The sequence below is a fragment of the Hylobates moloch genome, unplaced genomic scaffold (assembly GCF_009828535.3).
Source record: "Hylobates moloch isolate HMO894 unplaced genomic scaffold, HMol_V3 SCAFFOLD_26, whole genome shotgun sequence".
NCBI lineage: Eukaryota > Metazoa > Chordata > Mammalia > Primates > Hylobatidae > Hylobates > Hylobates moloch.
In genome coordinates this window covers 3717231-3731045 of record NW_026652301.1, presented here as the reverse complement: position 1 = coordinate 3731045, position 13815 = coordinate 3717231, and the positions used below count along the sequence as shown (strand labels likewise).

Genomic DNA, 13815 nt, shown 5'->3' with positions numbered 1-13815 from the left:
ATATATATATATATGATTCAAGGGTATTAACTGCATTCACAATGTTGTGCAACTATCACCACTATCTTTTTACAAAATTTTTTTATCACCCCAAACAAACTCTATGACCATCAGCAACAACTACATACTCCCCTCTGTCCCAGTCCCCATAACTTCTTATCTACTTTATGTCTGTACAAATTTGCCTATTCTGGTATTTCATATAAATGGAATCATACAACATATGTCCTTTTGTGATAGACTTATTTCCCTTAGCACAATGTTTTCAAGTTTCATCCATGTTGTAGCATGTTTCAGAACTCTATTACTTTTTATGGCTCTATATGCCACATTTTGTTTACCTTTTCATAAGTTGATAGACACCTGGTTTGTTTTCATCTTTTGGCTATTGTAAATAATGTTGCAATGAATATTGGCATACAAATATCTGTTTGAGTCCCTGTTTTCAATTCTTCTGGGTACCTACCTAGCAGTGGATTTGATGAGTCATATGACACTCCCATGTTTAGCGTTTTGAAGGACCACCAACTATTTTCCATGGAGGCTGCACCATTTTACATTCTCACCAGCAACATACAAGGATTTCAATTCCTCCACATCCTTGCCAACACTTTTTATTTTCTTTTTTAAAGAAAATTATAGCCATGCCAGTAGTTGCAAAGTGGTATCTCAATTTTCTAATGATTAGTATTGTTGAGCATCTTTTCATGTGACTATGAGCCATTCATATATCTTCTTTCGAGAAATGTACCATTAAATTGTTTGCCAGTTTTTAATTGGGTTGTCTGTCTCTTTGTTTTTCAGTAGTGTACTCGTTCACACTGCTATAAATAACTACCTAAGACTGGGTAATTTATTAAAAAAAAAAGAGGTTTAATTGACTCATAGTTCTACAAGCTGTACAGGAAACATGGCTGAGGAAGCCTTAGGAAACTTTCAGTCATGGTAGAAGAGGAAGCAGGCACATCTTACATGGCCAGAGCAGGAGGAAGAAAGGGAAGGGGGAAGTGGTACACACTTTTAAACAAGCAGATCTTGTGAGAATTAGCTATCACAAGAACAGCAAGGGGAAAATCTGCCCCCACAATCCAATCACCTCCCACCAGGGCCCCCTTCCAACATTGAGGATTACAATTGGACATGAGATTTGGGTAGGAACACAAACCCAAATCTTAACAAGCTGTAAGAGATCTTTTTATATCTTGAATATTAATTCCCTATTAGAAATATGATTTGCAAATATTTTCTCCCATTCTGTAGGTTATCTTTTCAATTTCTTCACAATGTCCTGTGATGTACAAAAGTGTTTGACTTGTGAAATCAAGTCCAATTTACCTTTTTCCTTACTATATCTTGAGGCTACTTAGAGACATACACATACCAAAGTGATAGACCTTTTGATTAAATGAACCTTTTCAATTGTATCTGATAATATTTGATAGCTTATTATCATTTGCTTATTTTTATGACTTCCTCCTATTTATTTAAATATCTCTTTTACAACTATGAGTAATTCTAATCTTAAGTCTTTTGGGGTTTAAGTGTATTAGCAATTATTTCTGGTAACCCTTATACATGGCAGCTTATTTCCTTGTTTATTTGGTGATCTTTAATAATGAGCTCATAATTGGATATTTTTATGTGGAAAACCTATGAGTCTAAACTGGGGTTGCATGGGCCAAAGAAACTTTGCATTTGCATCTGTTGAAAGTTAAGAGCACTTGTGTGCTGGGAACAATCTAGCCCCTTAAAGTTGTGTGGACTAATGAAGAATTTCCTGTATCAGCATTTCCACCTTAAACTGTCACAGGATTTAATCTCCCAATGGATGGTAGCACTAGAAAAAAACAATTGCCCTCAGGGCAACCTTGGGGCTTTCTGTGATTGCTTTTTGTTCGCTAATCTTTTATATCCTTTGGACAGTGGAGAAGGATGCCCTCAAAGATTTCCTTTATTTTTTACTTTTAAACCAAAAATAAATTAAAAGGCATATTTGTTCCAAAGTAAAAGCTTATTTTTTCATTTGTTTATTTGTTTTTTAAACTGGAGAATTTTCAGAAAATTTATTCTGCCATACTGCCAGAAGGGGAGGTCCAAAATGATCAGTTTCTAAATATCACACTATTTCAAGGATAAAATAGATTGTTGCTTCAGGGAAAGCATTACTGGTAGCTGCCCTTGATGAGCTTATTAAATGCTAGGTTTTCCTTATCAGGGATGCTAATTTAGTAGCCTAATTGTTACAGTTAACTATAAGGGGCCACCTCGATAATGGATCATCTGGCCCCAGTCAGGTCTTCAGATAACTGCAGCCCAGGCCAAGACCTGACTACAATCTCAGGAAAGACCCTGACCCAGAACTACTCAGCCAAGCCACTTTCAAATTCATGACATGCTGAAACTGTGGGATATAAGTACTTGTTGTTATTTTAAGCCACTAAGTTTTGTGATAATTTATTATACAGAAATGATAACTAATACATACTGTCATTATTAAAATATTAAGATCCATTATTTTTCTAACAGAAAATGTGTACATATAGTCTCTAGGTTGAAATCAGTCTTATGCTCTAGTTTCTTTAAGGATAATTTAGTGAGACCATAAACAACATATTTGGATGAATACATACATAAGGACCAAACCATGGTCATTCACCAAGTCAATCATACAAATGCTTAGAAGCAAATCTTATGCCTGACTCAATAGAAAAATCTACACTACCTGTAAAAAAAGGCATCATAAGAAACTGATGAACATGTTTCTTATTCTCTTTCTCTCAGGGGAACTATATACATCCAACTAACAGAGTTCTTCTGTTTTTTTGTGTGCACATTTACATTTTCTCCTGAAAAATAAAAGCAGTGCAGAATTTGCAAATGATAATTTCAGATTCACTGTGATTTCAGTAGCACTATTAGTTGTGGTAATGATAATAAATTATATCGTTAGTTAACAGAATGCCACTCAGCAATTTTTTCCAACTTTAACACTAAGGCTTAAAAGAAATTATGTTGCAAAAATGCAATAGTTTGCAATGAAGTAAAAAATGTCTTCTACATAGTGAATATAATTGTCACTGTTAATGCTTGGAATATATGACGATTTTTTAAATGGAGCTCTTCTTGCTTGATCTACTTTTTATTACAGCATGTAGGTGACAATAAAGGCTGTTAAAAGGTGGTATGTTTGATCACAGCCCATGGGTACCAATAAAGAGCCTCTATTTATTTAAATAAAAGTAATTGCTGCTAGTGTAAAATGAAAAAGATACTCTATGTAATCTTTATTTGGACAAAATGAGGACCTCTGGGCCATTAGTAAGCATAATGCACGAAAACCTCACATGCACTTGGAAAGAAGCCTTTGTTCAGAAAAAAATGGCAACATTCAGCTACTTAAAGCAGAAATTTACTGAAGCTAGATGATAGAAAATACAATGAGAACCCATTTTGCTTTATGAATCTCTTTGTTTTAGATCAGCATTAACAACTACAGTCAACTTTTGGCTATTTGTCACTCAGCCATACTCTTTGTTTCATTGCATTGATTATTTATGTCTTAAATTATAACTATTCTTTTTTTTTTTTTTTTCTGTAGCTTAAAGAACAGCTTCAAGGGCAAGCATGAAAGGAAATTTCTGAATGGAGTACTTGGCTGTGCATGCAGCTCCAAAAGAAATAAAACTGTTTGTTGTCTTGACACACACCTTAGGATCAATTATTCTCTCAGCTAACATAGGCCTCATCAATTTATTTTCTGTATACTGGTACAGTATTGACACGATGTTAATGAGAAAAGCAAATGGGAAAATGTAAGTTCATCAAAGTTTCCTTCTTTATTTTTTTATTTTTTAAAAATCAAAACAGTGTCTTTTAGCATGAAATAGCCCTTATTATTTAAACCTGCCTCCTAAAGTTAAAAGTAGCTTTGACAAGCATTCAATTAAATCTTCTACCTGACGTTAGCTGTAGCACATAAGCCAAGTGTCTAGCTAGTCCATGTTTGAATTCCTCCATCATTACTCAGCTTTCAACAAACACAGGTAGCTCACTTAATCTTTAGTCATCATAAATGGATGAGTTTCTATACCTCTCTGGAGCAAAGATAGCTAGATTGGTTTTCTCCCTGCTTAAAACAAAGCTGGAAACTTCCTCAAAGTTTTTTAGCCTCTTATATTTGAGGTTAGAATTTAAGGAGGTAAATAATCATTCCACCATGTCCCTGAAGACTAAAGTATAATTGATGATATTATTTCATTTATTCTTTTACCTAAAAGTAATGACTAGAACAACCTCATACTGTTGAGGAAGTGAATCATCCACAGATAAAATTTGTTGCTATGCTTTAGGGTGACTTTGAATCAGAACTCAAGAGAAGAGAAAGCAATTTCATAATTAGTCAAGAACAAGCTGTGATGTTAAACAAGGATGCCCAAGCACATAATTCCACACAATAGTCTTGAAAACACTAGCTTCTTAATCACTTCTTTGTTTTGTACCCAAATTATCTGTCGTGCCATTTTAGCTAACACCATGATCAAGCCTTTCATCTCTAGTTTGTTGCCAACGTATCTCACACATTCAGTAATGACCTCTGCTCACTGGAGGCTTGCCTCACGAACCCTAGCTCTACTTGGGTTTCTAAAAGTCTGTCTGAGATGGAGAAGAAGCATTAAGAAGTTAATAAATCTAACAAATACATCTTTCTAATGAGCAGGGCTATACCTTATAACACCATGCAAAAATTTAAAAAGATATAAATCTATCTTGTTAAATGATAGAATTCAGCTTTTAGATGAATAGGCTGGTTCATTCTGAAACCATCAGAGTATCATGTCCCTGATCAGAAACAGCCGAAAATTCTATTTTAGTAATTCTGAATAGTAAATAGATTTTCTGCTGTTTTTCTGTAATGATTTAGGATGCAGACAACTGTGTTTAGGTAGCAAATTTTCAGTCCTGTGATACATTTAGTTAGGCTTTGGTTTCAGGCCCCCTATATATACTGACCCTTGTCAAACAAAGCCTTAGAAGGTACTCATGATTTTCTATTTTTTTTCTAAAAGAAGTATTTTATGAGCTTTAGTCCCCATGAAACCTAGATCTGCCTGTGCACTTATTTGATGGACTAGGTATTCTGGAGAATGTTTTGAAGATCCATGTTCACCACCCCCAAAAAGATAACAATCCTGTTGAAGAAATAACATATATACACACCAAAGAATCATCTGTTAGTATGTGAAAGGTATAGTGTTTGGAGTCAAAGACATAATCTCCAAATCCCAGCTCTGCCATCTACATCCTGTATGTAATTATAGGACAAATATATTAACTGCCGGATCCCTTTAAATCATGCAAAAGACAGACATAATACTTAAATCACTGGATTGTTCAGAGGATTAATAAAAACAAATATGTGAAAACAAAACTTCTGCATTTACCATATCCACATACATGTTATTTGAATCATCATATCTCAGGTTTTATGAGAACTTAAAGAAGATCTATTCAACATTCAATATTTGGATCCTCTCTGTAATATCCCCAAGTCATGGTTGCCTATATTCTGCTTGGCTATATCCAGTGGTAAGGACTAAGGCAGTACACTTCATATAATTAATTACTTAAATATATGGCATAAGAGTTTCTGGTTTTTATTTTTATTGTTTTTGTTTTATTTTGGTATTCAGGTACAGATGTCTGATTAATGACATTTATATATCTATATACACACACACACACACACACACACACACACACATACACACACACACTAACATTGAGGAGTGAGGTATTGGCTAGAAATTCCCTTTCAGCTCTCTCCCACATGCTGAGGTACTATCACAAAACCAATGAAGCAGTGGGTTCCCCAGCACACATTATAGCCTGAGAATGGAAAGTTGCCTGAGATCCAATTTTGGGCCAGTATATAAAATTGCAATAGAAAAATGTATAAAGCCTCAGAAGGAATGGTGAGAGTGAGGAGGGGCAACAAGGTGAGAGTAGTGTCATGGAAAATCAAAGAGAAGTATCAAAAGAGGACATAGTTAGTAACATCAAATGCCACTGAGATATTATTCTACAACATGTTCTGATAACTATAAACCAGATTCAGGCTCCATGAGATCACTAGTGAAGTGGTGGGTAATTGAGTGGGAGTGAGTTTTGAAGCCAGAGCATGAAGACAAAAAGCAGAAACTCTTGGCCTTTACTGGCAGGGGGTGGGATAGGATAGCATTCAGGCAGCACTTCAGAGAGAGAAGTGAATGAACTACAAACTGCAGGGAAGGAAGCAAACGGGGTTGAAAATACCTACAGAAGATTAAATGTCACATGGAGTGAGGTGTTGGTCCACTTACCCTGAGGATAAGTGATGAAATTCAGAGCATGGAAGCCTGGGTTAACCTTAAGGCAAAAAAGGGATGTTCTGCCCTTGCAATGAGAGAAATTGTTGGGATAAAATATGTATTACTCTGTTTTCATGATGCTGATAAAGACATACCCAAGACTGGGTAATTTATAGAGAAAAAGAGGTTTAATGGATTCACAGTTCCATGTGGCTGGGGAAGCCTCGCAATCATGATGCAAGGCGAAAGGCACATCTTACATGGCGGCAGACAAGAGAGAATGAGAACCAAGTAAAAGGGGTTTCCCCTTATAAAACCATCAGATCTTGTGAGGCTTACTCATTATCATGAGAACAGTATGGGGGAAACTGCCCCCATGATTCAGTTATCTCCCTCCAGGTCCCTCCCAGCACATGTGGGAATTATGAAAGCTACAATTCAAGAAGAGATTTGGGTGAGGATACAGCCAAACCAAAGCCAAGAAATTTCATGCTGTGAGCCATGGCTTGGCTGAGAGTTTCTAGGCATCTACTAGTATGTAGACCAGGGCAGCAACTGCTGTCAATACTTAAGAGTTCCAAATAGAACCTTCCAGAGGGGTTGCCCCAAAAGGTAAAGCTAAAGCTGCCAGCTATAGCAGGCTGCAGATGAAGGTCACCCCAGAAGGACTCTTCTCAGGTACTTGAGGTGGGAGGTGCTAAGGATACTCACCTCTAAACATAATATTTTTATTTTTAAGTCAATGTTATTATGCATATTTAACGGCTACAACATGATGTTATAACATACATTTATATAGTAAAATCATTACTAGAGCAGACCATATTAACATGTTCTTCCTTCAAATAGTTAGCTATTTTTCCTCCACTATGACAAGAGCAGCTATAATCTACTTATTTAGCAAATATCCCTAATACAATACACTGTTTTTAACTAGAGTCATCATATTTTACATTAATCTCGGGACTTGTTCATCCTACATAGTTTCTACTTTGTATCCTTTGACCTACTTCTCCCTTTTTTCTCCCCCAAACCCGCTAACCAAGGTTTTATTGTGGTTCAATGTGCTATCTTTATATATTTGACCCTATTTTTTAAGATAGTACATATAAGTAAAATCATGCAATATTTTTCTCTGTGTGTCTGATTTATTCTTCTAGATTCATCCATGTTCTGGCAAATGAAAGAATCCTCTCCTTTTTAAAGCTGAATAATATTCTATTATACTATTATACATTACATATGTATAAGAGTTTATTTTTTAACTTTTATTTTAAATTCAGGGGTACATGTACAGGATGCGCAGGTTTGTTATATAGGTAAACATGTGTCACGGGATTTGTTTTATAGATTATTTCATCACCCTCTTATTAAGCCTAGTATCCATTAGTTGTTTTTTATCCTCTCCCTCCTCTCACCCTCCACCCTCCAATAGCCCCAGTGTGTGTTGTTCCCCTCTATGTGTCCATGTGTTCTCATCATTTAGCTCCCACTCATAGTGAGAACATGTTGTACTTGATTTTCTGTTTATGCATTAGTTTGCTAAGGATAATGGCATCTAGCTGCATCCATGCCCCTGCAAAGGATATGATCTTATGCTTTTTTATGGCTGCATAGTATTCCATGGGGTATATGTACCACATTTTCTTTATCTAGTCTAACCTTGATGGGCATTTAGGTTGATTCCATATCTTTGCTATTGTGAATATTGCTACAATGAACATATGTGTGCATGTGTATTTACAACATATGGATCATATGTTCCTTTGTATACATACCCAGTAGTGGGATTGCTGAGTAGAATGGTATTTCTGTCTTTAGGTCTTTGAGGAATCGCCACACTGTCATCCACAATGGTTGAACTAACTTACACTCTCACCAACAGTGTATAAGCATTCTCTTTTCTCTGCAACCTCGCCAGCATCTGTTATTTTTTCACTTTTTAATAATTGTCATTCTGACTGGTGTGAGATGGTATCACATGGTAGTTTTGATTTGCATTTCTCTGATGATCAGTCATGTTGAGCTTCTTTTAATATGCTTCTTGGCCGCATGTATGTCTTCTTTTGAAACGTGTCTGTTCATGTTCTTTTTGTTTCTTGTAAATTTATTTAAGTTCCTTATAGATGCTAGATATTAGACTTTTTTTCAGATGCATAGTTTGCAAAAATTTTCTCCCATTCTGTAGGTTGTCTGTTTACTCTGTTGATAGTTTCTTTGGCTGTGCAGAAGCTCTCTAGTTTAGTTACAGTCCATTTGTCAATTTTTGCTTTCATTGCAATTGTTTTTGGTGTCTTCATCATAAAATCTTTGGACATGTGTATGTCCTAAATGGCATTGTCTAGGTTGTCTTCCAGGGTTTTTATAGTTTTGGGTTTTATATGTAAGTCTTTAATCCATCTTGAGTTAATTTTTGTATATGGTTTAAGGAAGGGGTCCAGTTTTACTTTTCTGCTTACGGCTAGCCAGTTATCGCAGCACCATTTATTGAATAGGGACTTCTTTCCCCATTGCTTGTTCTTGAATGGTTTGTTAAATATCAGATAGTTGTAGGTCTGTGGTCTTATTTCTGGGTTCTCTATTCTGTTCCATTGGTCTAGGTGACCATTCTTGTACCAGTACCATGCTGTTTGGTTACTGTAGCAGCACGATATAGTTTGAAGCCTGGTAGTGTGATGCCTCCAGCTTTGTTCTTTTTAGTTAGGATTGCCTTGGATATTCAAGCTCTTTTTAGGTTCCATATGAATTTTAAAATATTTTTTCTACTTCTGTGAAGAATGTCAATGGTAGTTCGATAGGAACAGCATTGAAGCTATGAATTGCTTTGGGCTGTATGGCCATTTTAACAATCAAGATTCTTCCTACCCATGAGTATGGAATGTTTTCCCATTCGTTTGTGTCATCTCTAATTTGTGTGTGTGTGTGTGTGTGTGTGTGTGTGTGTGTGTGTGTGAGAGAGAGAGAGAGAGAGAGAGAGATACTTTATTTTCCAAGTAATACTGATTAAAAATATTTACACATTTATTTTTTAAAAAGCCCACAGTTTAGCACTCTTATTTATATGGCTTTAAAAGTTATAGCACAAGATATTTACATTAAGGATTGGGGGAAAAGATTCCATCAAAAAAAAGCCTGATAATTATATACATGTTTTTCCCTGTACTTTATTTTAAATACATTAATTTTTAAATGATGCTCATCTTTTTTTCATCTGGTAGTAAAATACTAGTGCAACTTTCAATCAAAATAAAATTTACCACAGAGGTAAATAAATTTTCCCAATTGAAATTGGCATTTCGGCTGCCACTAAATAAAATTTCTCAACCTAACTTAAGCGAAAAATAACTCATGGTTGTTATTATAAGCAAAAATATAAAGTACTATAGCATTGGCTGCATTGCTCCTTACAACACAGACTTTGAAAGAAACAGATGCTTTACAGAAGTTTAGCTGGTTTTGAAATGGCACATGGGTGTGGACTTTTTTTTCTTAACATTCTCAAAATTTTGCCACCACTCCTCTCTCTGTTGCAGAGATGGCATCTGTGAGTACTGGGGTAGACCACAACGTTTGTTCAAACTAAAGAAAGCCAAAATTTAACTGCACAGTAACAATGCAATGTTCATCATGCAGCCTTGTGTTTCCTATATATTCGATTTTCTAACATGTATTAGAATAAACTTGTATTCTAATAATTTAAGTTTGATTTTATAATATGAAAGAAATTTGAGGAAGAACATGACCTGGGAAAGAGAAGAGGGAGAATTTTTACCACAATGAAAATAGATACAGTCATATGCAACCTTGTAATAAGAATATAATCCACTTAAGTTTCCAGAAATGTACTTCTCAAAACTCCCCTTAATTTAGGGAACAGATCCCTCCTCTGTGGCACTGAGCCAGGGGAGAGGAATCAATTTGTTTCAGCAAAAACAATTCAGCACAACAACAAATAGCTTAACTTTGGTCCACTTGTCTGTTAGCTTAAGGACAGTCATACTGCCCATAATCCATTCAAAAACCCAACAAGTAAATTTAAAAATATATTCATGTGTAATTTTATTCTAAAACGAGCATAGCAGTTCTGTCCTCATTCTCTGCCTTTTCAGCTTCAGAATCCACTGTTGGCTTGCTCTCTAATCCTCAGCATCTTCATGATCTTCCCTGGCAGCCTCAGCAGCATCTGCTTGGCTAGGTTGTCTCTCCTCTCGGTTCATAGATTTCTGGGGTCACATGGTCCAAGTCTGCTTCTAGAAGTTGAGCTTGTACTTCCACTGGCATCTGATTTATCCATTCAAAGTGAAGCTTCTCTACATGTACTTGGCAGTACCTTCTTCATTCTGAATTCGACCCACTTCTAGATAACTTATTTGGCCCTACTCTGGAAGCACACTCATGTGTGAACAAAGTACCTGGCTGTCCTGGAGCAGATCTGGATGGACGTGTTCCACAGTCACTTGTGCTGAATCCACCTGGACCTGAAGCAATGGTAGCACACGCACCTTCCCAATTTGTTCTATAATAGTCGTTGATGTCACAGGTTCAGTTTGCACACGTTTCTACTGAAAGAACTTCTTCCATTACTAGACGCTCTGAAATAGTGTCACTGAGATGCCTCATTAATTTACTTCCTTGCATAAACCACAAGTCACATAAAGAACAATGGTTGGGTTTATATCCAGTGTGTATTACCAAGTGATCTTTGAACTGGTCCCAGCTGTTAAACACACTGTTACAGACATGGCATTTATAGAGCTTCTTTCTTCCTTTTTTGCATCTACTCCAGTTTGGCATGCAGTGAGGTGACATTTGAGGGTGCTATTTCTAGCAAATATTTCATGACAATTTGGACATTCAAAAGGTTTTTCACCTGTATGTTTTCTAAGATGTTCTTTAAAATGTCCAGAACAGTCAAACTGCTTCTCACAGTACTGACATACATAAACTTTCTTCCCAGTTCTTTGCTTCTTAGTGACTCCACCTTCTTCAAGATGGTAACAATTTAGGTGCTGTTTCCATGTGCTCTTCCAAAGATACCTTTCATTGCATATTTCACACTTGAAACTCTCAGTAGAGTGTGATTTCATGCGTTCCTTCAAATGATAAAACGATTTAAATGAACCATTACATTTCTCACAATGGAACAAGTCCTTGTGATAACTGACGTTCCACAGTTTCAATACTTTCTGCTTGTATGCTTGTAGGGTCAGATGCATGGCCATCTTCTTCTTTAATCTGCCCTTTTCTGTCACCTTGATATTTGCTGGTAATATCTGCCAACAGTGCTAGAGCAGAATCATTAGAGGAACTTGTGTTCTGTGTGTACTTTATGGATGCTTGGCAGAATCCACTTCCTCTAATGTTTTGATGCCTTCATCTTCACTTCAATTGTGCCTTCAGCAATCTCTACCTCAATTTCAACAGGTTCTGATTCTGCAGATGGCAATGATTCTGTGATAACATTTGAAGTTGCTGCAATCTTCCTTTTATTTGGCCACTTTTTTTCCTGTGGTATTTTCCTCTAATGGAGCTGAGTTTTCTTTGTTCCTGACTTCAAGGGCTTTCATAATGAAGCAGGAAATTTTCCCTGACCCCTTCATGGGTAGGAACTGGTGTGCAGGTGCTGGGGCTAGCCGGCCACTTCGGCACCAGCTGAGGCAAATTCTACTCATTGGAACCCGTTGCACTCAACCCACCACAGGAGGGAGCATGCAGGTGAGCGGGCGCAGGAGTCAGGGCAAGTGCTTTTGGGTGCTGGCAGGAGCAAAACTCTATGCGGGCCCTGTGGACTCCATCCCTGGCAGGACCCTCCAACCTCGGCTGGACTCCTCTCTAAAGCAACACCATCAAGCCATCCCTTTGAAGTCAAGCTGCTTCTCTCTGATGTCAAACCAGTCTCTGATGTCCAGCTGCTTCTTTTCTTCTCTGCTCTCTGCCAATGGAGCCTGGGGTTTTTATAGGCACAGGATGGGGTTGGGGCAGGTCATGCTTGGCTTTGGAAATGACATTCGAGTGGGAAAACAGGAAGGCATGCTCTCACTTTGGGTTGCTGTCCCAGGCTTGAATGTGGGACCCTTGCCAGGGACATGCCCTCCTTTGCCCAGAATTTCCCTGCCTCCTATCCCTATCAATAACTTCTAGCATTTGTAGAACTCTGCTGCTTTCCATACATCATTGGCTTCTTCTTCTCCTGTATCAATTATTTTGCTGTATATGTGAACTGAATTAAATTACAAAAGGTCATTTTACCAACACCTTCTATCTCCACCAAAGGTTCCTGGGTAAATTGAAATAATTCATAGAAGAACTTACTGCAAGCAGCCAAAAGAGCCTCGTGAGCCTTAAAATGGTGTCTGTTGACAATCAGGATTATGTCAGTAAACCAGTCCTGATCTTGCTGTTTATTCAGTCAGTCGAGGATCATCTTAGAATGTTCAGGAAACTTTTGAAAACATTTCATCCTCTCTTCAACCTCCATGGCCATCAGGTTGCCCTAGTTCATGGTCTGTCCTCCTTCTGAAGCAGGAAATTTTCCCTGGCCTTTTTACAGGCAGGAACTGGAGTGTGGGTCCTGGGGCTAGCTGGCTGCTTTGGCACCGGCTAGGACAAACTTCACTCACTCGAACCCGCTGCGCTCAACCCCTCTGAGGAGGAAGCATGTAGGTGAGCAGGTGCAGGAGCTGGGGTGAGTGCTTTTGAGTGCTGGCACAGGAGCAAAATTCTGTGCGGCCCCACAGTACCATCTAGGGTGGCGTACCTGCCACCCCCAAAGCCCCTGAGGGCATGTGTTACAGTGCTCTTTTAGCTTTGCCATCCACAGATAGCTTAACAGCTCAGTGGGGCCTCTGCCTTTTCACATGAGGTGGTTGCTCTCCACCAGCAAGGGCAGAGGGTCATTGTGACAGCCTTCATCCACACCCGTGGCACCTGAGCTCTTGTTTGGCATCCAGGAAAAATTGGGTCACACGAGCAAATTGAAGGAAGGTGAATGCAGAGGATTTTATTGCTGATGAAAGTGGCTCTCAGAGGGAAGGTGAAGTGAAAAGGGAATGGAGTGAGAAGGTGATTTTCCAGGGAGGACCGGACTCTTCTCTGAAGCAGTCTGATGGCTGTCAAGCCATCCCTCTGAAGTCAAGCTGCTTCTCTCTAATGTCAAACCATAGTCTCTGATATCCAGCTGCTTCTCCTCTTCTCCACTCTCTCTGCTGGTGGAGCTGGGGGATTTTATGGGCACAGGATTGGGGGCAGGGCAGGCCATGGGTGGTTTTGGAAAAGGCAACATTTGTTCAGGAAAACAGGAATGCATGTTTTCACTTTGGGCTGCTGTTCCAGGCTTGAGGGTGGGACCCTCACCAGGGACCCATCCTTTTCTACCCAGAATTTCTCTGCCTCCTGTCCCTATCACTTCCTCTCCTCAAAGCCTCTCATTCCTTGCTTTCCATTCTCAGGGCATAATGTACCCCACACC

General features: G+C 38.1%; 1 protein-coding gene and 1 pseudogene across 5 annotated transcripts in view; both read right to left on the bottom strand.

Annotated features, from left to right (window-relative positions):
• Positions 1 to 13815, bottom strand: part of LOC116463130 (laforin) — a 358409-nt gene that overhangs the window by 121740 nt on the left and 222854 nt on the right. The gene's annotated exons all lie outside the window — the stretch shown is intronic.
• LOC116463129 (zinc finger protein 131-like) lies at positions 10407 to 12881 on the bottom strand (annotated as a pseudogene).